We start from the raw sequence: 25862 nt of genomic DNA, 5'->3' as shown, positions 1-25862 counted from the left end.
GTCCTTTCACTGCCTCTTAGCAAAGCAACCACATGCAATATAATATACATGAGGTATAAGGAGTCATTGCAGGTAAATATTGAGAAGATTTAGTTGTTTTCCAGTTTACCCAGCTTGGAGGACCTTTTTAGCTGAACAGTAACAGGCCTATAGGTAACAGTTGCTAGTAACCTGACTAGGGGGTTTAGAAATTCTGGAGGTCCCAGGGGTGCCTGGATGGCTCAGTCAGCTAAGCGTCCAAGTTTGGCTCAGGTCATGATCTCATGGTTCATGGGTTTGAGCTGAACCCTGTGTATGGGGCTCTGTGCTGACAGCTCAGAGCCTGGAGCCTGCTTCGGATTCTGTGTCTCCCTCTCTCTCTGCCCCTCCCCCATTTGCACTCTCTCTCTCTCTCTCTCTTTCTATCTCTCAAAAATAAGTAAACATTAAAAAAAAAAGAAAAGAAAGGAAGAAAATTCTGGAGGTCCTGTCCTAGACTTGCCTATGGGAAAACTTAAAACACTGATGGCTAACGTGTTCTCTTCTCTGTCATGCACACGAAACTGATGATGGTTTAGAAGCATTATACTGTGCTTCTGACCAAACAATTTTAATTTAATGATTAGATAATAAATTTCTAATACTGCTGTTTTGAAGATGATCTTACATATTTACTTTCTAAATGCATGTGACATTTGAACAGTTTCCAAGTGCTTTCCTTTGCTATGGGATTGGCCTCACAGCTGACCTGGGAGGTTAATTTATAACTATGGTAGGATCTGCGAAAGTAGATTCTTCTGATCTGCGGCTCCTATTTTGGGAGGATCATTAGATAAGTCCCTTCCAGTGTCATTTACTTTTGGGGAATGGAACTTTGGAATTGCAGCTGCATGTTCCCTGGTCTTATCCTGCTCAGGGGGCAAAGCGATCCATGGAAGAGGATGGAGTAAGGGGCGCTGTACTTGGGGGGAATGCTCTAGCTGAGTGAACAGGGCTCATTTGTCTCACCTGGCTGGAAATACAGTGACTGGAGTCTGACTTAGCTAATTCAAGTGCACAGTTGAAGCTCCCTGGCTACTGGAGGAGAGAAACCAGGAATGTTAAAAAGGAAAACAGTATGAGCTTCTGATGGTGGTGAAAGCATGGAATATGTCTCCTCTGATATGGCTCTTTTGCCCCTGGCTATCAATAATACTTTAGCAAATCCTGTCTTTGTTTACGTGCACACCGGTGTATGTTCTTTATTTTTAATGTTTATTTACTTATTTTGAGAGAGAGCGAGCATGAGTGGGGGCAGAGAGAGAGAGAGATTGAGAGACAGAGAGAGAGATTGAGAGACGGAGAGAGAGAGAATCCCAAGCAGACTCTGTGCTGTCAGAGAGGAGTCCGACTTGGGGCTCGAGCTCATGAACTGTGAGACCATGACCGGATCCAAAATCGAGAGCCGGATGCTTAACCAACTGAGCCACCAGACACCCCCACCAGTATATATTCTTAAGGGGAACAGCCAGGATTAATTTATTTAGTATGCAAAGAGTGATTTTATTAGATGATAATGTTTATCTCATGAAACAAAACAAAGGTCAATCAGGTCCGTTCCTAGATTCACTGGGAAGGATTACAACATTGCATTGTGCCTCACTCTTTTTATCTGTAGCTTTAAGACATAATATTATCGCACTAGGAATTCTTGTGTGCTGTGACAGGCACAGTGCCTAGGGAATAAGCCTTCCCGTGATCTGCTTTGGCACCTACTTTTAGGATCTAGAAGTGTGGGACCTATTGGCCTATGGTACATTATCAAACTTTCTGATTGTGAACATGAATAATAAACATCTTAGATTTTTATTGGATAATTAAAAAATAAATAAGTACTTGAATATTGAATCTTTATCTTGGCTGTTTCTTGAGAATACTTATCTTATTGTTGGTGATTCATGTTTATTATTAACTGAGTAATAAAAAATTAAAAGCATTTATAATAATGAATACATCATTTTTAATGAATGTATAAAAGGGAATGATGTTTTCAGTAGACAGTGAATTATGGCTTGGTGTGGTGTGCAGGTGAGGGAAAATGGTCCCAGGATGAATGAAGTTAGGCTGCCGGGGTGTATTCTATTTCTGTTGGGGGTTTCTTGGTGCCATTATCAAAATGGTCCTCTTCTAGCCTCTGGTCTGTCAATCACAAAACAGTTTTTGAACAACTCTGGTGGATAAATAAAGCATTTGCTAGCTCAGGGAGGCCTGTATAAGAAACTTCATGAAAATGGTACTAAGATTCCTCGTTTAAAGCCAAGAAAAGGGCGGGGCGCCTGGGAGGCTCAGTCGGCCAAGTGTCTGACTTTGGCTCAGCTCATGATCTCATGGTTCGTGAGTTCAAGCCCCACGTTTGGCTCTGTGCTGACAGCCCAGAGCCTGGAGCCTGCTTCCGATTCTGTGTCTCCCTCTCTCTCTGCCCCTCCCCCGATCATGCTCTGTCTCTCTCTGTCTCAAAAATAAATACAAATATTAAAAAAAAATTTTAAAGCCAAGAAAAGGGCAAGCAAGCTGGAAGTCTGCTACAAATATGGTGCCTCTGAGTGATGTAGACAAGGAGGTTCTAGGTACACACAGCTCCTCATGCCTAGGTTGGTGGACAGGCTCAGACTTTGTGCTAATTAGGAATAGAAGCCCTTTCCTCTTGAGGGCCCGACTCCCATCACGTGACACAAGAGCTCACAGAGAGCTCTGGCTGCGTTTCAGCTGCCACTCTCCTCCTGCCCAATGTACTTTGCATTTTTAGACACAGTCAAGTTGCTGAACTGTTTTACAACCAAGGCTCACTATCCACAGTGAGACCTGGGCAGGGAGTGTTAAAGGTGTGCAAACCTATAAGGTGAAATCATGCAAAAGCTTGGACTAATTGGAATTCTTTTTCTAAACAATTAGGTGGTTATCCAAATGTCTACTCAATGCTTGAAATCACTTTTTTTTTTTTTTTAGTATAGCTGACACACAATATTACATTAGTTTCAGGTGTACAACTCAGAGATTTGACAAGTTTATACATATGTTCACTACAAGTTTTGCTACCACCTGTCCTGGTGCATTGCTATTATAATATCATTGACATTCCTTATGCTCTGCTTTTATTCCCCTGACTTAGTCATTCCATAACTGGAAGCTTCTATCTCCCTCTCCCCTTCTGTTTGGCCTCACGGAAAGCACCTTCTTGACATTAGTGGTTTATAAAGTTGTTTTAAAGCAGACATCCAGCATGGTTTCACGTATACACTTTGCCGTTAATTAAAACCCACATTTCTTAACCTGATATTCAGGTACCTTTTTCCTTTGGTCTTAACTTACCTTCCTAACCTTTTCCTCAGCTACTCCTTCATGCGATGTGTGCCACACTCCCACCAAAAGGCACTTGTTGAAGTTCTCTACATCCTGTGGTTTATGTTCAAACAGTGCAAAGTGTTTCCTCTCCGTACCTTCCTTTCCAAATGGCCCAGTGCAAGCACTACTTTCTTTCCAAAACCTCTTATGCCTTCAACCCTCTGTAATTTCTCCTCACTGAATTCAGGTAGTATTTGGCCTGTATAATATACTCTTAAAGTTATCTATATTATTTCTCTTTTTTAATACTCAATGAGGACAATAATTTTTTTCTTACTCATCTTTCTATTTCCCACAATGCTGTTTCTTTAAATTTAGGAGACAAACAATGTGTGTTGTTTAGATGAATGAGTTCATTGGATTTATCCATGTAGGAAGTAAACGTGGCAATATATCTCTAGTTTCCTTCTCTCTTGGAAAAGTAATATGTTTCCAATTCCATGATTACATTAGAAATTTATAGTTTTAAGTTATAATGGCATATATGATCATATATTTCCTTTGTTAAAATAATGTTACATTAAATAATGTATTTAATATAAAATAAGGGATTGAGAAATGACATGGTATAAAAATACTAGTATTTCTCATTTTAAGTTGACTATTCAATACCTGACTAACCATTCTCTGCTTCAAATTTTCTTAGCCAGAAAATCAGGAACTTGAAAAAGCTTAAAGCTGTGTTTGTCTTATGGATAAAAGATTTGCTATGGAGTTTTACTTTTGGATAAAAGTACATAAAAAAGATATGCCCCTTCCCTCCCTAAGCTCCCATAAGTTGTGGCTATATGATTACTCTTTTGCAATGGAATGTAAGCAGAAATCTGTTACAAAAGACACTCTCCTCCCTTTCTTGGTCTCTTCCTTCATTCTTTACTTGAAACAGCCCTTGCTGTCATTGTGGAGCATGAGGATATAGGCCACACCACAGGCATACAGAGTGGGGATTTTGAAGAAGCCTGGGTCATGAGGACTCCATGGAGTCGAGTTGCCTTACCAGCCATGACTACCCATGAAATAGAATTTAACTTGCCTCAAATCACTATTTTGTGATCACTTTTCATTTATTTATCTTTTACTTTCAGTAGGCTCTGAGCTCCTTGAAGGGAGGTACTATACTTTACCCATGTTTCAATTCCTAGCACCTAGCACCGAGCGGAGACACATGCATTTCAGGGATTTCATTGGACTTTTTAAATAACTTGTTTTAAAAATATTTCACTTTATTGCTATGCTATAAAATTTCAGGCGGGAGGGGGTTTGTCAAATGGCAAGAAATCTATACTGTGAAAAAAGTTTTTTTATTAAAATTTTTTTTCAATGTTTCTTTACTTTTGAGAGACACAGAGAGACAGAGCACAAGTAGGGGGAGGGCAGAGGGAGAGGGAGGCACAGAATCCAAAGTTGTTCTCACAGAGCCCGAAGTGGGGCTCGAACCCACAAACTGTGAGATCATGACCTGAACTGAGGTCTGACACGTAATCAACTGAGCCAGCCAGGCGCCCCTGTTGTAAAAATTTTATAATGAAATTATTCATCAATATCGAGATTGCCTCTTTTTTTTTTTCAGTCTTTCCCTGATACTGTACCTGTGAGTCTCTCACGCTGCCCGTCTGTAGGCTTTCACGTTAATTTTCCTTTTTCCATTCCACTCTCTACTCTGAGGATTTCTAAGTTCTAGCCACTGAATGTAAGTTTTGATATGTGGTGGGATTTCACAAAAGGAGACGTGCTTACTATGATACTTGGCCAATTCCTTGCCGTTCCTTGTCCTAACAGAAATGGTTATGTGGATGCTATACCTATAAACTAGGTTCTACTTATTTGTAAGAATATCATTTCTAACTCTTTTTTTCCATTTCGATGGTCTGTAATTTGTCTGGGCATGCTTTTTCTCTTCCCGTTAGGATCATTTCTGTCTCTTAGCCTATATAAATAAATTGCGTCTGTTATCATTTGTTCAAATGCTAGATTTTATTCCAGAGGCACCTGTCTCTGCTTCTTTACCATCGTGTACTTCTCATATGGATTGGCTTCTTATATTCTCTCTTTCTCTCTTTTAAATAGACTCTTTTAAATAGCCCCATGTGGGGCTTGAACTCACAACCCTGAGATCAAGAGCTGCATGCTTTACTGACTGAGTCAGCCAGGTGCTCCTTCTTATATTCTCTTAAATCCAAACATACTCAGTTTAAATAGGGGCAAGCATCTGACTAATTACATCTTCTAATGTAGGTGTGCTGCTCAGCATTTTAATGTTAAAATATATTTTATTTTGTTATAAACCCTTCATGATACAATTGGAACATTATATTTTTTTCTGAAATGATGTGCCTAGGTTGGTCATTTTATCTGTGAGTTACATTTATAATGGTACGGAGGCCTAAAAATGTTTGTTATCTTAAGAGATTAGGTTTGAAATGGTTGAGGATCACTGGGGAAATAATGAACAGATATCTTTTGATAAGCGTATAGCTAGCTTATCCATAGATAAAAAGAAGGAAAATTATAGCTATCACTTTTCTAGCACTTGCTCTGAACCAGGCACTGTTTTGAGCATTTTATGTGTATTAACTCATTTATATATTGTAACAACCCTATGAAGTGGTACTATTATCATCCACATTATACAGAGGAGAAAATTGAGGCACAGAGAAATTTAACTTGCCCAGGATCACAGCTGGTAAGTGGCAGAGATAAGATGTATTGAGGGATTATTATTGATCACAGTATGATCAAGCAACTTGCCCAAAGTTACACAGTTTGGCAGATCCTGGATTCAGACCCAGGCTCTTGGCCCCAGAGTTTATGCTCCCAATTATCACGCTGCCTGGTCTCTGGCCAAGCTCTGCTTTATAGTTATTGTCGTCAAGGTACACTAACCCTGCAATAATAATAACAACAACAAATAATTTTAAAAAATGCTCTGGATAGATAACCAAAGAGGTATCTTTTAGAGATATCATATGATGTCATAAGAAATCTTTAACTTCTTTTTTAAACTATTGTTGCCATTGACCTATTTTTGGAGTTTCTAGACTGAGCACTTACAATAACATAAAAACTGTAGGGTCAGCTTAAAGGATCTTGCAGTAAGTTTTGAAATTTTGCAGCAAAGTTCAGAGAGAGAGAGAGTAAAGAAGGGATGAGACAAGAGTTCCCATGAGTAACTTGAAGCCGGGGGACCTGTACCACGGTCCCTTTGTCGCTGTACTTCTGTTGGGCTGGCAGGGACACGCAGGTGGCTGGGAGCAATAGTAGAGACGGTGAGAAGCAAGGAGGAAGGGTAAGTTGCCATTTATGCCAATTCCTCCCCTTCGTTGTCATCAGTGGTACCTAATATTAAGAGGCCCGTGACATTGACCTCACTCTCAGACATACGTCCCTGACATGGCAAAAAGGATGCTCTGACATTTTTCCTTCTAATTTTGAACTTAGGAAACTTCATCTTCCCACTTTTTCCTTCTCCATCTTTGAAGCCATCTGGAAAGGGACCCTCTACCTCTCGTTCTCATGTGAGCTTGTGCACCTGGGCTCGGTCAAGTGCCCTGTGACTCTGGGCATTCTCATGCCCCCAGTCTGGCACCCTTCCCACCCTCCACCGCAGCCCTTCCTCACTGGCGCTCCTCTCCTCGAGTCCACAGTGCTGCTCCGCCCTCCCCACATGGCCTCACCTGGGGCTGAGCCGGTAAAAGAGCGTCAGGTGAGAAGTTCCTCAGTTTCCCTTCCTTCCACCCGCAAGTGTGTCCGTGTTCATCTGTTCATCCATCTCTGCTTCCCCTCCTGTTGCGGAGAAAGCAGTGGCCCTGGACCCTCCCGAGACACATCACTTCTTTCTGCAGTACGTCTGTTGGCCTTGCTGTCGTAACAAACAGCCTGCAATCCCAGTGCCTACAGTTACAACCTTCGTTTCTCTTTCAAGGTCCTGGGCTTGGCTGGGCTTGGCTGGGCTTGGCTCCAGGCGGCAGGTCTGGTTGGGTCTGTGCCATTGTTTTCTTTGAGGTCCCAGGCTGACGAGGCACCACCTGTCTGGCCCCCTGAGGGCAGAAGTGCAAGAGGGGAGCAGGTCCACCAGGCCTCTTAAGGCCTCTGTTTGGAGCTGGCACATATTGTCTCCACATTCCACCAGTCAGAGCAAATCATGCCCCAGAGTCACTGGGGCAGGAAAATAAAGTCCACCTGTGGGAGTTTTGCTGAACAATAACACGATCTACCAGCTGCCTTCTCTAAAATCTTAACATGCCCCCCCCCCCCATTATATTTATCCTTGTTCATTCATTGTGTTTCTTCTCATTCTGCTTGCCTCCCTTTCTATCTGTTTCTTCATTGGCTTTCCCAACCTACAAGCAAATAAATCCTTCCTTGTCCCCTAGGAAAGGTTCCTTTCTTTTAATTATGACTTGCCTCCTCCAGCCATTCTTCACTTCCTCCCCTCCACCTCCTCATAGAGTATTTCCTGTCACCTCAGTGTCTCCTACTTGTCCTTAGCAGTTACTATCTGCTGTCCCCAGTGCCCATGCTGAGCCCGCGGCAGCCTTCCATCATCCCCAGGAACCCACGCCCACCTTGTTAACGTCCACGGACCACCTAATTCCCACTCGAGTGCCCCTTCCTGTTCCACTTTTGTTGCAGCATTTTATATGGCTAATTCCTCTTCCTTGGAATTTTCTCCTTTGGAATTCCCCCAAACTGCTGACTCTCTTCCTTCTTCTGACACCTCCTTCTCTGTCTTCTTCACGGACTTTTCATTCTTTCATTCATTCGTTTGGCCGATAGTTATACTGTGCCTCGTACGTGCGGCACAGAGGTAATGGACACGTCCCTGACCTCATACTCAATAGGATCACACGTCGTTACAGAATTGCAGTGTGTTGTGGCCACAATTGTGCTTAGGGACCTATGGAGAATGTAGCTCAGGTTGAGGGTTAGCAAACTGTCCAGGAAGAGGTGTCCTGTGAGCTGGATTTTCAGAGATCCAGGCTGAGAGAACAGGAACAGCATTGTAGGAGGAGCAGACAGTGCTTGCGATGGTCCCGAAGCTGCTCTCCCCTCAGATGGCTTCCCCAGCATTTCAGCCCCCGCTCTTACTCTGCACACCTTTTTCTCCCGGGCGGTCTCAGCCCAGAACACTCTCCTGGGTGGGTTTCTGAGTGCCTACAGGATATCTAGCTGAATGGCCAGAGGTACTTCAAGTTCAATCCTAAATTCATTTTCCTTTCTTTTTCATTTTCTTTTCTTTCTTTCTTTCTTTTTAGTAATCTCTGCACCTGACATGGGGCTCGAACTCATGATTCTGAGATCAAGAACGGGATGCTCTACTGAGTGGACCAGCCTGACGCCCTCCTAAAGTCACTTTCTAAACTTCAGCTTTGTTCTTCCTCACTCTGTGGCTTCCTCATCACATCACAGGCAAAGGTAGAAACCTTAGAGTCCTCTTGGATGCCTCCCTCTTTCCTCCCTGCTGTCTGCTCACCACCAGCCCACTTTGCCAAGCACATCCTGCCGATTCTACTTCAACTGACGTCTAGCTGGCATACACTATTCTCTTAGTTTAAGGTGTACAATGTAGTGATTTAACACCTACATAAATTGCACAGTGATCACCATGATAAACCCAGTGACCATTTTTTCCCACACAAAGTTACTACAGTATTATTGGGTATATTCCCTACGCAGTACTTTACATCTGCCAATTCTACTTTTTTTTTTTTTTTTTTAGTTTATTTATTTTGGGGCAGGAGGGGCAGAGAGAGAGAGGTTGAGAGACAGAATCCCAAGCAGGCTCTGTGTTGTCAGTGAGGAGCCCGATGTGGGCCTTGACCTCACGAACCGTGAGATCATGACCTGAGCTGAAATCAAGAGTTTGACACTCAACCAACTGAGCCACCCAGGTGCACCTGCCAATTCTACTTCTAAACTGTTTCTCAAATCCTTCCCCTTGCTCAAGTCTTATTACAAGTCTTATTGTACAAGGGGTGCCTGGGGGCTCAGTCGGTTAAGCATCTGACTTCAGCTCGGGTCCTGATCTCTCAGTCCATGAGTTCGAGCCCCACATCAGGCTCTGTGCTGACAGCTCAGAGCCTGGAACCTGCCTCCTCTCTTTCCGCCCCTCCCCTGCTCGCACTCTGTCTCTTTCTCTCTCCAAAGTAAATAAACATTGGGAAAAAAAAGGAATTACCACAAAGTCTATATTGCTGGTACTAGATATTGGTATCCAATTTGATCTCATTCACTCTTCTAATCCTTTCCTGTTTTTCTCAAACACACATCAGCTTACAAACTGCTATGGCACACACAAGGGTTCATAGACACTCTGTTCCTAATAGTCAAAATGTAGAAACATCCTGATGTCCACCAACAGGTGAATGGATAAATAAATTGTGGTATATCCATACAATGGAATATTATTCAGCCTTAAAGAGGATCGAAGTGTTGATATGAGCTACAACATGAACCTTGAAAACATACTAAGTGAAAGGAGCCAGACACCAGGAGCCAGGCCGTATATTGTATGAGTCTGTGACATGAAATGTCCAGACTTTGGAAATCCATAGAAACAGAATGTGGATTGATGGTTGCCAAGGGCTGGGGGTAGGGAGGAAAAGAGAGTGACTGCTCAATAAGTAGGGCATTTTATTTGGGGATGATAGAAACGACTTGGAACTCGATAGAGATAATGGTCACACAACGTTGTGAAGGTACTAACTGCCACTGAACTGTTCACTTCATGAATTTCACCTCAATTGAGAAAAACCACCTCATGAAGACTCTTAAAGAAGAAAGATCACACTTCGGAGCTTGGCTTGCATACTCTCTATGCTTGTCTCCAGTCTCTTGTTTCAGGCTTTCTGCTCCCTTCTCTCCCTACATCCCATCCAGGTGCCCTTTTCTTCTTCCCCTTCTCTACTGCCCCCTAGCGGCCTTTATAGAAAGTCCAGGCAGCATTTCAAAGTCATTTTCTCTGAGTCCTCTCCCCTCACCCTTTATTTTGTAGGAAATCTGAAGGAGTGTTGGACATAGGGAAATAGAGGGAACCCAGGATTTTTGGACTAAAAAGGACGGGATTCACTTTCCTGTTCTACTACACACTTGTGACTGAGAGTGAGTTGATTAGCCTCTTTGAGCCTCATTTTTTTCATCCATAACACCTATAACTGTAAGAGTATTGTGAACAGTAAATAGGACAATACACACTAAGCTGTTAGAACAGCACTGGCCACCTAATAAGCTCATAATAGATGTTGGCTATTAGGATGACGTCTATGGGTTTCCACTCATCCTTTGAGGCCCAGATTGAACGCCGTCTCTTCTGTGAGGCCTGCCTTGACTTCCCCAGGCCCAATCAATCCCGTATTTAGTCTTGTTGTACAGCTTGGACACATCTCCACACATTGTGCAGTTTGTCATACTTGTGTTTTTCTATGGGGACCTGCGAGCTCTTTAAGACAGTTCTCCAACATGTATCAAATGATTTGAATTTCTTTTTCTTTTTCTTTTTTTGTTTATTTATTTTGAGAGAGAACAAGCTGGGGAGGGCCAGAGAGAGAGCAGCACAAAGTGGGCTATGTGCTGACAGCAGCAAGCCTGATGGAGGGCTCCAACTTACAAACCATGAGATCATGACCTGAGCCAAAGTCAAACGCTTAACTGACTGAACCACCCAGGTGCCCCAAATGATTTGAATTTCTTGTCCCCTCTCTCCTTTAGGACTCCTCCCCAGGAACTGAAGCTGGTTTGGAGCCCCCATCGTGGTGTGGAAGGGAGCCAATCATTTCACCTGCTGCTCAATGCAGCTTACGCATGCATCTTGCTAAAGGTGATGACCCAGCAACCTGAGCTGATGAGGTGATGGGTCTCAGTCCACTCTAAACAAGTTAAGTGGTCTCAGAGCCTCTGTTTTGATTTCGGATCCCGTGATAGAGAGTTACGCAAGCAGTCAACATTCTTTCCTTCCCTTTCTGTAATCATTTCATCCTCTCGTTTTGTGCTCCATTGCCCGGGGTGCGTGCCAGTAGAGTTGACCGACTGGATTATGACAATTTCTAGATTTTTTACACACACTGACCGCAGTATGTTTCCAATTTGGTTCCATGTATTTAGGAAGAGAAAGTTCGGTGTCAGACAAGAAACCCCATGTCAGTCTCAGGATTCAGGGCGTAAATCTGCTCATTCTGGAGCATTCACTTTACATTCCTCCATGCCCTGCAATATCCTGACAGTTTGACCCAGTTTCACACCACTCCCTGATACCTTCTCTTTGGTTAGTTAGGCCTGCCTCTTGCCTGATCCAGGAAAAGTCTGAGTTCAGCCCCAACCGTATCATTCCTAATACCCCTAGTACCTTCCCATAAAAGCTCTGTACATGTGTTAGACTTTCAGGGTTTCTTAGAAGATTATTTTTAAAACCATTAATTTTTGTTGGGAAAATGTCAATTTTCAATGTTCTTAGAATCCTTGGATCAAACTGCAGATGGAAAATGTTATGATACTTTACATGCCTCCTCCCACTGTCTTCCATTCACTATGAGTCTAAAAAGTGAGAAAGGGGGCACCTGGGTGGCTCAGTCGGTTAAGCAGCCAACTTCAGCTCAGGTCACGATCTCGCAGTTTGTGAGTTCGAGCCCTGCACTGGGCTCTGTGCTGACAGCTCTGAGCCTGGAGCCTGCCTCAGATTCTGGGTCTCCCCCTCTCGCTGCCCTTGCTCCACTTGTGCTCTGTCTCTCAAAAAATAAACATTAAAAAAAAATTTTTTTTTTAATTTCTTTTTAACATTTATTTATTTTTGAGACAGAGAGAGAGCATGAACAGGGGAGGGTCAGAGGGAGACACAGAATCTGAAACAGGCTCCAGGCTCTGAGCTGTCAGCACAGAGCCCGACGCGGGTCTCGAACCCACGGACCGCAAGATCATGACCTGAGCCGAAGTCGGACGCTTAACCGACTGAGCCACCCAGGCACCCCTAAAAAAAATTTTTTTAAAGCAAACCTCAGAGAGATGAATTTTTAATCCATTTTCATTAAAGTAGATCTCTCTCTCTCTCTCTCTTTCTCTCTCAGACACACACACACACACAAACAGATATATGTGTGTCCAGGAGTTTAAGGGTTTGAATGACCCTGGAGAAATGTGTGGGGATAGACCATGCCCATGCTGTTAGCAGTGGTCACCTGCTGGGGGTGCAGGGAGATAAGAAAAAAAAAAAAAGACTATCAAAGCCTAGAAAAAAAAAAAGTCCCATGATAGAAATGTTAAATAAAAAATTAGAACACAAAGAATCTATCTCTGAGATCACTTCAAATGTGTAAACAGTGAAAATGCAAATGGACAAAGCCTAGACTCTAACATGAATAAAAAAAAATCTGGGTAAAAGGGTGATGAGCAAAACGGAAAATATATGGACACAAAACAGCAATATCCCAACATCCAAGCAAACAAAATAAACATTAAGCGCCTTAGGCTATCTGTCTGTGGGTTGGAGGACAAGAGGATAGAGGTGAGTAGGGAGATCAAAAGAGAATTTACAAAAATTAAAGAGAGGGAACAGGTGTGGACCAGGGAAAATGACGTGCCATAAACTGAGGCATAAGATAAATTCAACACTCTGCACCTAAGGTTAAAAACTCAAATAAGAACTTTCCCCTAGAGTAGCTGACGAAAAGAACAATTTTAATAGAACCTACAAGATTAGGTTCTAGTCTTGGACCTTACGGCCAACTTTTCCACGGAGCATAATTCAAAGGGGGCTTCAGTAAGCCAAATCCCCAGAGTAACTGAAGTTCAGGAGGAGTCTGAGAAAAACCTACTAAGTGTCATTACTATTCCGGGCACGGGAAATCCCAGTCCTGTGCTCCAAGGACTCAGTCTGGTGTTACCTGTATTGACCACTGGGGGATGGAACAGTCAGCCCCTCTGTGCACTGGTTCTTGTAAACCTTCTAGATCACTCTGGGGAGAATATTAGCTATTAATTAGTTCCCTTAAATAGTGGCTTTGAACTTTTGGAATTCAAATTAATTGATGGTCTAAAAGAATGCCATGTAATTTTTACGGCATTGAGTCTTTTTTCCTAGGATTAATCTAACTTTGTTCTTTCCCCCTTGCTTTCCCAGGCTTGCATCGTTTTAGCAGCCGACTGCACTTATCTTTTGAGCTTTGAACCATGCCCCAGTGGGTAAGTAATTTCATTTAGGTAAACAGTTTCCAGAAATAGATTCAAACCGCGAGCAAACAGCTTGTTTGTGATAACAGGCGCTGCCTGCAGTCCGATGTCTGAGGCTAATGATCTCACGTCTGCTCGTGCTGGTAGCTGGCTTCCCTTCTTTGTCAACTGTCCCCCAGATGTGTTGCCTTCTCTCAAGGTACAAATCAGGCCGTGGAAATAGGTTTTGCTAGGCCCGACTGGGCACCGGGAGGAGTTCCACACAACTGCAGAGTGGTTGGTCCCAACATGAAGTACCTTACTTGCCTGGCATATGAGCTCTTCCGGTTGCTAAAAGACCAGTTAACACAGTTGCCAACCCTGTGCCGGAACGCGTCCTTTGCAATGGCACTCATTATAGTTAATGAGCTGTTAGCATTTCCATTATGGGATTTTTTTTTTAGGGTTTATAACCTGGGAATAACAATAATTTGCCTCAGCCTGAAACTCCAGTAACAGGCTATAGCCCAACCATTGCGTTTGCTCATACTAAAGTTGCTGGGGTGGGACAAGGTAGTTCTGCCCCATGTTTGTAGCATATAGAGAGGAACACGCTTAGGAACTGTAAGTGTTTTCCTTTTCCTTTCCTTTTTTTTTAAAAAAAAATCAAATTAGGGGCGCCTGGCCGGCTCAGTCAGGAGAGCATGCGACTCTCGATCTCAGGGTTGTGAGTTCCAGCCCTATGTAGGGCATAGAGATGACTTAAATAAACTTTAAAAAAATGAAATTGGGTAGTAGCTCAATTTGGTATCAATAAAATGTTAGGGTGCCGGGGTGGCTCAGTTGGTTAAGCATCTGAAATCAGCTCAGCTCAGGTCCTCATATCACAGTTGGTGAGTTCAAGCCCCGCACTGGGCTCTCTGCTGTCAGCGCAGAGCCCGCTTCAGAGCCTCTGTCCCCCTCTCTGCCCCTCCCCAGCACTCTCTCTGTCTCAAATAAAAATAAAACATTAAAAAAAAAAAAGTAAAATGTTGCCAGAGAGGATAAGATCACCAAGAACCACAGATGGGGTGGGGACAGCTGCAATGGTGAGAAGTCTGGGAATGTTGGGATTGGCCGTTCTGAGAAGTCAGATGTAGAGGAGACAACTAGGAAGGCCTAGAACTCATATTAACTCTGCCATCCATTAGCCTAGCTACTGGGGGGCAAAGAGAACTCTAGACCTTCTTAACCACAGAACTCACAAAGGCCAGCTAGCTGGGCAGCTCCACAAGTTTCCAGTAGGGTCCATGAAGGACTGGAGTTCACCCAAATACATAAGAGGTCTGGGCTCTGAGAAAGGCTATCAGCATCCTACAAGCCCCAGGCAATGTTCTGTTGTCTTCCTGATTCGAAGGACTCAGCCTGAGAGGTCTCCAAACATAAGCCAGTGCTTTCTGCTTTAAACTTTTTTTTTTAATTTTAATTTTTTTTTTTTATTTGAGAAAGAGAGCATGAGCAGGGGAGAGGGGCAGAGGAAGAGAGAGAGAGAATATTAAACAGTCTCCATACTTAGAATGGAGCCCAATGAGAGGCTCGATCCCACACTTTCTGCTTTAAAAGAATGTTACAGGGGGACTCCTGGGTGGCTCAGTCGGTTAAGCATTCAGCTCAGATCATGAATTCAGGGTTTGTAAGATCGAGCCCTGCACTGGGCTCTGCACTGACAGTGTAGAGCCTGCTTGGGATTCTCTCTCTCTCTCTCTCTCTCTCTCTCTGTCTCTCTGCCCCTTCCCTGCTCATGCAACTGCACCCCTCCACCCCCCCCCCACTCTTTCTATGTCTTAAATAGATAGATAGATAGATAGATAGATTACAGGGGCTCCTGGCCGGCTTAGTTGGTACAGCATGTGACTCTTGATCTTGGATTGTGAATTCAACCCCACATTGGGCGTAGAGTTTGCTTCAAAGAAAACAAATAAATAAATAAAGGGGTATCTAAAAATAAATAAATAAACAAATAAATAAATAAATAAAGGTTGCAAAGCATCAGGAGAACCTTTTTGCCTAGGGCTATGAAGAATCCCTAAACTGAGTGGAAGAAGTGGTTTAAGAAGGCAGGGAGGGAGGGAACCAGACTGGGGAAGAGGACGGCAGCATCAGGGATGTGAGGAACTCTATGGAGTTCTTCTCTGAAGTTCTATAGCAGGTGAGTGGCCCGGTGTCCCATGGCGCACAGAACAATACGGGGGTGCCAACAGCACTAGCGGGGTGAGGGATCTCGGTGCCAGCCTGGGTAGGAGGGCCTGACAACGAAGTGGTGACTTCATGTGTATGCTGTGTAGACATTAAGTTACCTGCTGTGCGAGCTTCTGAGACTGCGTTCAGAAACGGAAAGGTGGTGGTGTGAAGACCTGGCAAATCCAGTGACGCCTCACGCCTTCTGCTGGCTCTGAGGTAAGAGCTGCTGGAGCCAAAAAGAAATTGGGAATGTCTGAGGACCCAAATTCCAGCCACAGGTGTGGAAGGACTGGTAGGTGAGATTGTTCTTTTGCCTATTCACTTGTCTTTCTGAGGAAGAGTCGGCCTGCCTCCAGGAAGACTGGCTCCTGGACCCCTGGGCTGACGATGGCATAGAAGTTGTGCTTAGCCGGCGAGTCTCAACCTGAGCAAGGGTTTACATTTTAAATCTGAACGCTGACCCATTTAGTACGGAAGAAGCATTCTAATATAGAAAGAAGAGGTACACAGTCACTTTTCAGGAGAAAAGGCTGCTATTCAGAGCCACTGTAGAGGAAATGCTTATGTTCTCAGATGTCTATTGTTATCTATGGTCTTGGTCAGTTCAGGGGGCTGTAACAAAATACCACAGACCTGTTAACAGCAAACATTTATTTCTCACAGCTCTGGAGGCTGACAAGTCCCAGATCAAGGTATTGGCAGATTCAGTGTCTGGGGAGACTCTTCTTGGTTTGCAGATGGCTGTCTTCTTATGGGCTCCTCACATGGGGAAGAGAATGGGGATTCTGGCCTCTTCAAATAAGGCCATTAATTCCATCATGGGTGCCCCATCCTCATGACTTCAGCTTCCCCAAGACCTCACTCCAAATACCATTACACTGGGGATTAAGGGCTTCGACATATGGCTTTCGGGAGAACACAAACATTCAGTCCATAACATGTATGTATTAATTAAATTTTTAAATAGGTTCGACTTCCCAGTTAAAAAATACATGATTTCCTACAGGAAATTTAGGAAAATACAGGTAACAATAAGAAGGAAGCAAAAAGAGCTCATTCTCTCCCCTTTCCTCTCCTTTAGCTGTAACTACTGTTAATCACCTGTTATATTCTTTTCCGTATTAGGTGTCTTTTTAAATGACATTTAAAAAAATTTTTTTTTACATTTATTTATTTTTGAGAAACAGAGTGAGACAAAGTGTGAGCGGGGAAGGGGCAGAGAGAGAAGGAGACACAGAATCTGAAGCAGGCTCCAGGCTCTGAGCAAGTGGTCAGCACAGAGCCTGATGTGGGGCTCGAACCCACGAACTGTGAGATCGTGACCTGAGCCGAAGTCGGACACTCAACCGACTGAGCCACCCAGGCGCCCCTTAAATGACATTTGATACCATTTTTTTTATGACAGTTACTTTAGATAATTAGGAAAGTACAAAGAAAATTATCCTCACTCATAAAGCCAGTGCCACTTTTAACATTGTTTTTCATTTTTTGTTGTGGAAAACTTCAAACATATACAACCTGTTAGCATTTTGGTGTATTTCATTTCTGTCTTGTCTCTCGTATGTGGGTATGTGTGTGTGTGTGTGTGTGTGTGTGTGCATATATCTACGCATATAGACACATATAGGCACACATACATATCGGCAAAACTGGGATCATATTACATATTGAAGAGTTTTGTTTATTGCTTTTGCTGCTTGATATGACCTTAAGACATATTCCTCTCTCAAAATATTCTTTGAAACATTTGAAGAAGGAAGCAGAACAGCTTCCTAGGTTGCCATCAGCTATTATGTCTCTAGCACATAAGAGACACTCAATACATATTGTTGAGTGAATGAATTATTTGTTCAAGAGAAGTAGACCTAATATGAGGGGTGAGGAATTATAAACCTTATATCTCATGGGACTTGAACTTTTAGGCAATGGGGTTTATAATTTTAAACCTAAAAAGGGGAACAGAGGAAAAAATCCCACTTTTTGGTTGGAATGTCAGTTTCTGGTGGTCAGATGCGTTCTCTTTCTAGTGTGAGAACTTTCCTCAGGGTCTGTCACTCCTATTTGTTTGTCCAAAAGGCTGCCTTTGGTCCACTGCTAAAGCAGATCATTTTGGACTCTTGGAATCCTTGGAGAATCCATTCCAGGAATGCAGGAAGGATTGCTTAGTTATCTTGGGAAGGGTGTTCTGGAGGGAGGAGTATAAAATGTTGGCATAAGGAAATTTTCTTTTGAGCAGATGTGGCCCAATAAGTGTGTTGATGGGTGGAGTGGAGCTGTCACTTTGTTGTTTCATTTTCTCATCAACATGTATTGAGCACTTACTGTGTTCTAGGGCCAAGGGCTATCAGATGGAAAAACCAAATTTCTTCCTCAAGGGTAAAAAATAAAATAAAGGTGATAGAAGTAAAAACCAGTAATTGCAAAACACTACAAGTATGTAAATGTGCATCGGGGCAGAGAGGAGAGAATGGTAAACGCTGCCTGCATCAGGCAAGCAGAGGCGACCTTGAGCTGTTGCAGGGGTTGTGCGGAGGAAGTGTATGTATCGTAGTAGCTGAGGAAATACCAAGGAAACAGCCTAGAGCTCGGTTGGTGTTGGAGATCATGAATCAATCAGAGGGGGTCAGTATCAGTCTATATCCTGAGGATTCATTGTATATCCAGGCAACCATGTCAGAAATCTGGGCATCATGCTGGATTCCCACTCCTTATCTGTGTCTGCATCCAATGAGGTATCATATCGAGTCCTGTTACTCCGGCCTTTGGAGTCCTGTTGAAGGAGATTCAGCCTCTTCCCTCCACTGCCTTTGTCCTAGTCCAGACCCTTTCTCCTTTAGAACTGGAATACTGCAGTAGACTCTAAATTGGCTGTCCTGCCTCCTCTTATCCCTTTCATTAGTTACCTATTGCTGTGTAACAAATTGCCCCCAAATTTAGCAACTTAAGACAGTAGACATTTATGATCTCACATATTTGCAGAGGGTCAGGCATCTGGCAGTGACTTTGCTAAGTGGAATGCTTTTAGCTGAGCGAGTCTAGCTCAAGGTCTCTGGAGACTTCAGTCAAGTGGTTGGTGGGAACAGTTACCTGAAGGCTTACTGGGCTCAAAGAATCCATTTCCAAGCTTACATGGTAGACAGCAAGAGGCTTTAGTTCCTCACCTTGTGGCCTTTCCACAGAACGATTTGTAAAACAGCAGGTGACTTTCCCTACAATGAGTAATAAAGTTGGAAGCTGTAGTCTGTTATAACCCAATCTCAGAGATGAAGGACCATCACTTCTGCCATATTCTATTGGTCACACAGACTATCCTGGTAGAATATGGGGATGGGGTAGGAGCTCACTGGAAACCATCTTGAGGTCTTTATAAATCAATTATTATATTTTATTGTGGTAAAATATACATAGCATGAAATTTACCACTTTGACCATTTTTAAATGTACAGAGGCATTAAGTGCATTTACATTGTTGTGCACCTGTCACCATCATCCATCTCCAGAACTTTTTTCATCTACCTAAACTGAAACTCTATACCCATTAAATAAGAATTCCCTATTTCCTCTCCCCCCAGCCCCTGACAACAGCCCCTTCTACTCTCTGTCTCTGGGAACTGGACTACTCTAGATAATCCATATAGGTGGAATCACATAGTATTTGTCCTTTTGTGGCTGGCTTCTTTCACTTAGCATGTCTTCAAGGTTAATCCATGTAGCACGTGTCAGAATACCATTCCTTTTTAGGGTTGAATAATATTCCATGGTATGTATATGCCCCATTTTGTTTATCCACCCATCTGTTGATGGATACTTGCGTTGTTTCTTGGGCTATTGTGAATAATGCTGCTATGAATATAGGTGAACAAATATCTGTTCAAGACCCTGCTTTCACTTCTTTCAGGTATATACCCAGAAGTAGAATTGCTGGATCCTGTGGTAATTCTCTTTCATTTTTTTGAGGAAACACCAGGCTCTTTTCCACAGTGGCTGTACCATTTTACGTTCCCACCGGCAGTGCACAAGGATTCTGTTTTTCAACATCCTTGCTAAAACTTACAGTTTTCTGTTTTTGTTTTTGTTTTAATAACAGCCATCCTAATGGGTGTGAGGTGGTATGTTATTTTAGTTTTGATTTACATTTCCCAAATGACCAGTGATTTTTCATGGGCTTATTGGTCATTTGTATGTCAGCTTTGGGGAAATGACTATTCAAGGCCTTTGCCCAATTTTAAATCAGATTTTTTTTTTGTCATTGTTGAATTGTAGGCAATCCTTGTGTATTCTGGATCTCAATCCATTATCAGAGATATGATTTCCAAATATTTTCTTCTGTGTGCAAATATTTTCTTCTATTTCTCCTATTTTCTTTTCACTGTTGATAGTGTCCTTTGACGCACGAAAGTTTTAAATTTTGATGTAGCCTAATTTATCTGTTGTTTTCCCTTTGCTGTCTTTTTTGTCCAAGGAATCATTGCCAAATCCAATGTCAGGAAACTTTCCCCCTATTGGAGGTTTTTAAATTTATCTTTTTCGTCATTTGCCCTTGCCTTCTGGATCAAGTTTAGACTCATCATGGCACCTAGGGCTCTTCGTGCCTGACTCTTGATGAAAATGTACCCTCTCATTTATTCATTCAGAAACTCAGCACGTATTTATTGAATATGGCCATGTTTTAGACACTGGAAACAAAAGAGATGAAAATCTTTGTTCTTGTAGGTCTTACAATCTAGCAAGAGAACAAAGAAAGCAAAATATGTAAATTAATTATACTTTTATGTAAAGCTATGTAATAGAATAGATATTAACATTCTTGGCCATCAGTAGGTGGTAACTGCCATGTGGGAGAAAACAAGATCAAAGTGAGAATGATCAGTGGGCTGGTTTGCAATTTTGTAAAGGTAGTTAAGGTAGGCCTCTGAGTGGGAGACATTTAAAGAAAAACTTGAAGTGGTGAGGGCGTGAGTCACACGGGTGTTTGAGGAAGAGCCTCCGCAAAGGCCCTGAGGTGGAAATGTGCCCAGTGCATAGTCTGGCGGAGAGGCTGGTGCAGCTGGAGTGGAATGAATGGGTGATGGATGGAGAAGCGGGATGTGAAATCAGAGCAGTCGTGGGGAGGGGAGTATCACACCCTGTGGGACCTCAAAGGCCACTTGAAGACAGAGTGAGGTGTGGGGCACAGCAGTGTCACGATCCGACTTGACATTTATAAAGGCTCACTCTGGGCCCGTGTTAGGAATTCTGTGTAGGGGAGCAGGGGTGGGAGCAGAGCAATCTGCGAGGTGATTAGTGCAAGAAGCAAGGACAGAGACCGCAGTGGTTGGGTCAGAAGGCTAACCAAGGAGGTGTGAGAAGGGGAAGGCAGCCTTGGTGCTAAAACCATAACGCTAAAGTCCTATTTCTTCTTAAAGTTGTCGTACTAGCTGGTGGCTTAGTGTGGCACACATGTTGTCGAGTGTCACAGCCTTAGGAAGAAAATCCATTTCTTTCTCTCTCTCTCTTTTTAATGTTTATTTATTTTTGAGAGAGAGAGAGAGAGAGAGAGAGAGAGAGACAGTGTGAGCAGGCAAGGGGTAGAGAGAGAGGGAGACAGAATCTGAAGCAGGCCCCAGGCTCCGAGCTATCAGCACAGAGCCCGAAGTGGGGCTGGAACTCACGAACCGTGAGATCACGACCTGAGCCGAAGTCGGACGTTTAACCTACTGAGCCACCCAGGCACCCCAAGAAAATCCATTTCTCTGTCACTAATTGATTAATAAGGTATCTCTTACACCCCAGGGTTAAATGACTTGTTAACTAAAATCTCTGCAGCCACAGGTCCCTTCTAGGAAAAGTGTTAGTTACCTGAGGATGTTAAACTGCACTGTTTTGACCCCTCTTGTCCCTCCAAAACAAGAGGGAAATACAAGTGCAGTTACTTGTGTATGCGGCTGTGGTACCAGCTCTTGGAAGATGGGATGGGGGAGGCTGGGAGTGTCGATCGTAACTCATTGGCTTTGTAATTAAACTCTCTTGTTATTAAAGCAGAACTTCTTAAAGTCTCCTGCCTGTGTGGGACTGAGAATTATTTATCACAGGAATTCAGTCTGCTTTGCTATAAAAATGTTGCATGGATGGGACTAGAGTATATTATGCTAAGTGAAATAAGTCAGTCAGAGAAAGACAGATATCCTATGATTTCACTCATATGTGGAATTTAAGAAACTTAACAGATGAACATAGGGGAAGGGAAGGAAAAATAAAATACAAACAGGGAGGCAAACCATAAGAGATTCTTAAATACAGAGAACAAACTGAGGGTTGCAGGAGGAGAGGTAGGTCAGGGGGTGGACTAAATGGGTAATGGGCATTAAGGAATGCACTTTTCGGGATGAGCACTGGGTGTTGTATGTGAGAGATGAATTGCTGATCCTACTCCTGAAGCCAAGACTACTCTGTATGTTAACTAACTTGAATTAAAAAAAAAATTAGTAAAGCTGAGAGTCTCAGACCAAAAAAAAAAATGAAATACGAAAATGTTGCTATATTATTGTGTTTATGAGATCCAGAAACTGATTTTGAAATATCTATAGGCATGGATATGCAGACATCATATCACCTTTCTTCCTAATATCAAATTTACTGAGATTTTTCTGCGCTTGTGTGTGCGACTAACATCTTGACCTTTATTTAATCTTACTTTTTTGAGGCACCAAGTAGGTGTCTCAGACTCATGAGAGTAGTTAGTATGGGGGACAAAAAGAGTGTACAAGCATAGCGTATCTCTTTGTTATGTTCTGTGCACATCTTTCTAAGTCCCTAGCACCCTGATGAAGGCAGCAGCCATCAGTTAAATAAAACAATCATTTCTCTTGATGGCAGCAGCCCTCATTATGGGTGCACCTGCCATGTTACTCAAAACTGAGGGATTTCGCTGATGGAGCTGTAGATGAGTTATGCAGTGACTTTTCCTTCTATGTGGGGTTGATGATCAAGTAACACATGGGAAATTGAGAGAAACACACATTAAAATATATTAACAATGATCTATTTTAAATAAAAATGCATTAGGGGCCCCTGGCTGGCTTAGTCGGAAGAGCACATGACTCTTGATCTTGGGGTCATGGGCTCGAGCCCCACGTTGAGTGGAGGGATTGCTTATATAAATAAATAAATAAACTTAGAAAAATAAATAGAAACATGTTCATGTGTCATTGTTACTTATACCTTTCTCACAAATTTTCTATCATCACCTTCATTGGAGCTTTAATATGGTTGGATTCAAGTCTGCTCTCTTTGTTCTGTAATTGTCCCAACTGTTCTTTGTTCCTTTCTTCTCCTTTCTTGCCTTCTTTTGGCTAAGTTGAGTATTGTTTAGTATGCCATTTTATCTCCTCTATTGACTTTTAGCTATACCTAATTGTGTGTGTGTGTGTGTGTTCGTTTTAGTGGTCACTTTAGAAATTATAATATGCAACTTTAACTTATCATGGTCTACCTTTGAATAATATTATGCTACTTTTTACCATCACTTCAGTTAATTTTTCATATGATCATGAGGGAAAAAAATCAATGCAATACCTATTATATTTATGTGAAGATTAGCTGTATTCAGATTTGCATTTGAAAATCAATGTGGGTGCAAAGCTCTCCTCTGCCTAATCACAGAATTGATTATGCAGTTCACAGATGTGTGTCGTTGTTGGTCGCTGGCTTACCTGGCCATTTCATTTCTTCAGAGACAAATAGCTCTTTCTCTTTTGAAATAACCAATGTAAATTAGGAAAACAAAAGGAAACATTTAGCAGAAACCTTTCTTTAAAGAGAAGATGAAGCAGGGCTTCTGGAATCCAGGTCATGGGGTAATGACCTTCTTTTTACATTGAAATTATCATTACTTTTTTTGCTCTCAGACTCTGGAACCATTTTATTGGGGTTGAGCTGACTAACTCATAGTTTCAGAATGTGAGTGGACTTGAGAGACTCAGTTTAGGAGACAAAACTCCGTGGCGTTTATCTTCATATCTTTCACAGATGAAACCTTTCCCGCCTCCCTGCATGACATGTGTGCCCCATTCCATTTGGCACTTCTGTGTCACAGAAGTTAGTGTCTTATGGACCCAGGGAATGAGTCAGCTCCTGGCACAGCGACATATGTATGGTAACTGCTTAGTATGTATTAATAATCAAAGATGGACCTTAATGAGTCCACAATTTCAGCTAGATTGATTGAGATACTCTCTGTGCAGACTAGCCATCTCTGGAAATTAGTTTTCTTGACTACCAAAGGAACATTTTTTTTAATGTCTTATTTATTTTTGAGAGAGGGAGAGAGAAAGAGAGAGAGTGCATGTATGGGAGCGGGGGAGGGGCAGAGAGAGGGAGACAGAGGATCTGAAGTGGGCTCTCAGCGTAGAGCCCACTTCAGGTCTTGAACACACGAACTGTGAGATCGTGGCCTGAGCCGAAACCAAGAGTTGGATGCTTAACCAGCTGAGGCACCCAAGTGCCCCCCCAAAGGAACAATATTAAAAAACATTGGATGCCTTTACAAATAGTATGGTAAAATATTGCCCTTGCTTATAAAATGATTGAACTTCCAATGTTGAATCCTGTAGAATTCCATCTGTTATTATTTTACAATGAACAGGAGCTCATGTTACATGTCAGCATGTGCATTTAATTTTCAAAATTGCGTGTCATACCTTATAGTAGGTTATGCATGAGTGGTTATTTTAGCCTGATTAGCAATATTAATAAATAGAAAGAGGTGCGATTGTGATGGCTAAGAAAGGAAAAGAAGGTGTGCTTTATCACTCAGAATTACTTTCCAAAGTACTTTTACTTGTTTAATATACGCAGATAACCCTCATCTGAAAACTCCTTTGCTTTTAACTGGCTACCTGAATAGCTGCTTTCCAGGTTCTTATCAGGAAATATAATCTCAGACTCACTGCCATTAATACCTTTCGAAAGCTCTGCAGAGAGAAACAATATTTATGGAGGACTGTCTGAAGTATTTGCTGTCCATCCATTTTTTAGATAAGTCATCACCAACCTGTTGTCTTACAGACCCCTGGGGGAACATGGAGTTATTGCAAGGTTGCCTGCAAATCCTCTATTGAAGGTATTATGATTGCTGTCATTGTTATCTATAAGGACACAACAGTGACATTGAATAGTTTGTTTGAAAGAATAGAGCCTCTTCCAACATCCAGGTCTTTACTTAGAAGAAAATCATGTGATAAATGAAGTCAGTAATGGGATACGGAGCTAGAGTTTCTAGGCGTTGAACTTAACTACTTGTGTTTCACACGCGACTTTAGCTTCCTGGGATCCAGGACATGAGCATCGCAAAGGACCTAACCCAATCCTTGGTTTAGGTCAGTCACGCACTTGTGCGTGGCTAGTCCTAGGCAGCAGGTGACACGGGGAGGGGGTGGCATGTCCACAGCTGCTGGTGCATTTCCTGGGATGCTCTAAGCTGTTCTTTGTGGCTGACAACCTTACAGGCGGCGGAGGCATCCTCTTTCAATACCGGTTTTTTCACTTTGAGTAAAGAAAATGAGTTTTCAAAACGTCTCCCTTTGAAACGGGACAGTAAGAGGAGCGGCATCCCAGGATGGCCAGTGACGGGGGGCGGCCAGGTGAGCCCTTGCTACCTGGGCTGTCACCCACAGAGCTGACCTGCAGTGGTTTCCGCGGCCCCTTGCTTGTGGTCCCATATTGCATAGTGGATGCCCCGGTGCGTGTGCGCTAAGGGAGGGAAGCGTCAGGAGCACTGAATTCGAAAAAAAGAAGATAACAGGAAGCACAAAAATGATAGCAACGCTGCTGAGTTACCTCTAAATGCTCTTCATTGAACCCGTAGATTGCGTTAATCTGATCTGAATTCATTAGAATTCACATCAAGATGCCTCTAGCTTTCAAAAGCCAGTGGCAAAAGAGGGAAGACGATGATATCCAGTTCAGCTCTTCATTTCTGAGGAATGACGACTACCCCGTGTGGGCAATACTTGCAAATAGTAACGTGAAAACCACTGTTTTCATCCGGTCATTCAGAAATAAAACAGATGATAAAAAATAACTATTTTTAGTGCAAAATATAAGAATTCCAAACACCCCGCCTTGGAGGCAGTTTTTCACCTGTATTAGGTGTGGTCACATTTTTT

At 42.6% G+C, this 25862-nt stretch overlaps 1 long non-coding RNA gene across 18 annotated transcripts in view; it reads left to right on the top strand.

The window, feature by feature from the left end:
* LOC125155337 (uncharacterized) overlaps positions 1-25862 on the top strand; it is a 93917-nt gene that overhangs the window by 5783 nt on the left and 62272 nt on the right. For 13 of the 18 annotated variants that reach the window (XR_007148165.1, XR_007148161.1, XR_007148153.1 and 10 more), the window contains exons 3-4: positions 11068-11176; positions 13469-13530. This is a non-coding gene — a long non-coding RNA (uncharacterized LOC125155337). Of the gene's footprint in view, positions 1-8615; positions 8776-11067; positions 11234-13468; positions 13531-15821; positions 15934-25862 lie in introns of all 18 variants that reach the window. The other 5 variants (XR_007148163.1, XR_007148151.1, XR_007148152.1 and 2 more) reach the window with 5 other exon arrangements.

Source organism: Prionailurus viverrinus, chromosome F1 (assembly GCF_022837055.1).
Source record: "Prionailurus viverrinus isolate Anna chromosome F1, UM_Priviv_1.0, whole genome shotgun sequence".
NCBI classification, from domain to species: Eukaryota; Metazoa; Chordata; class Mammalia; order Carnivora; family Felidae; genus Prionailurus; species Prionailurus viverrinus.
The sequence above is the reverse complement of the archived record's forward strand: the minus strand, read 5'-3'. Positions and strand labels throughout refer to the sequence as shown.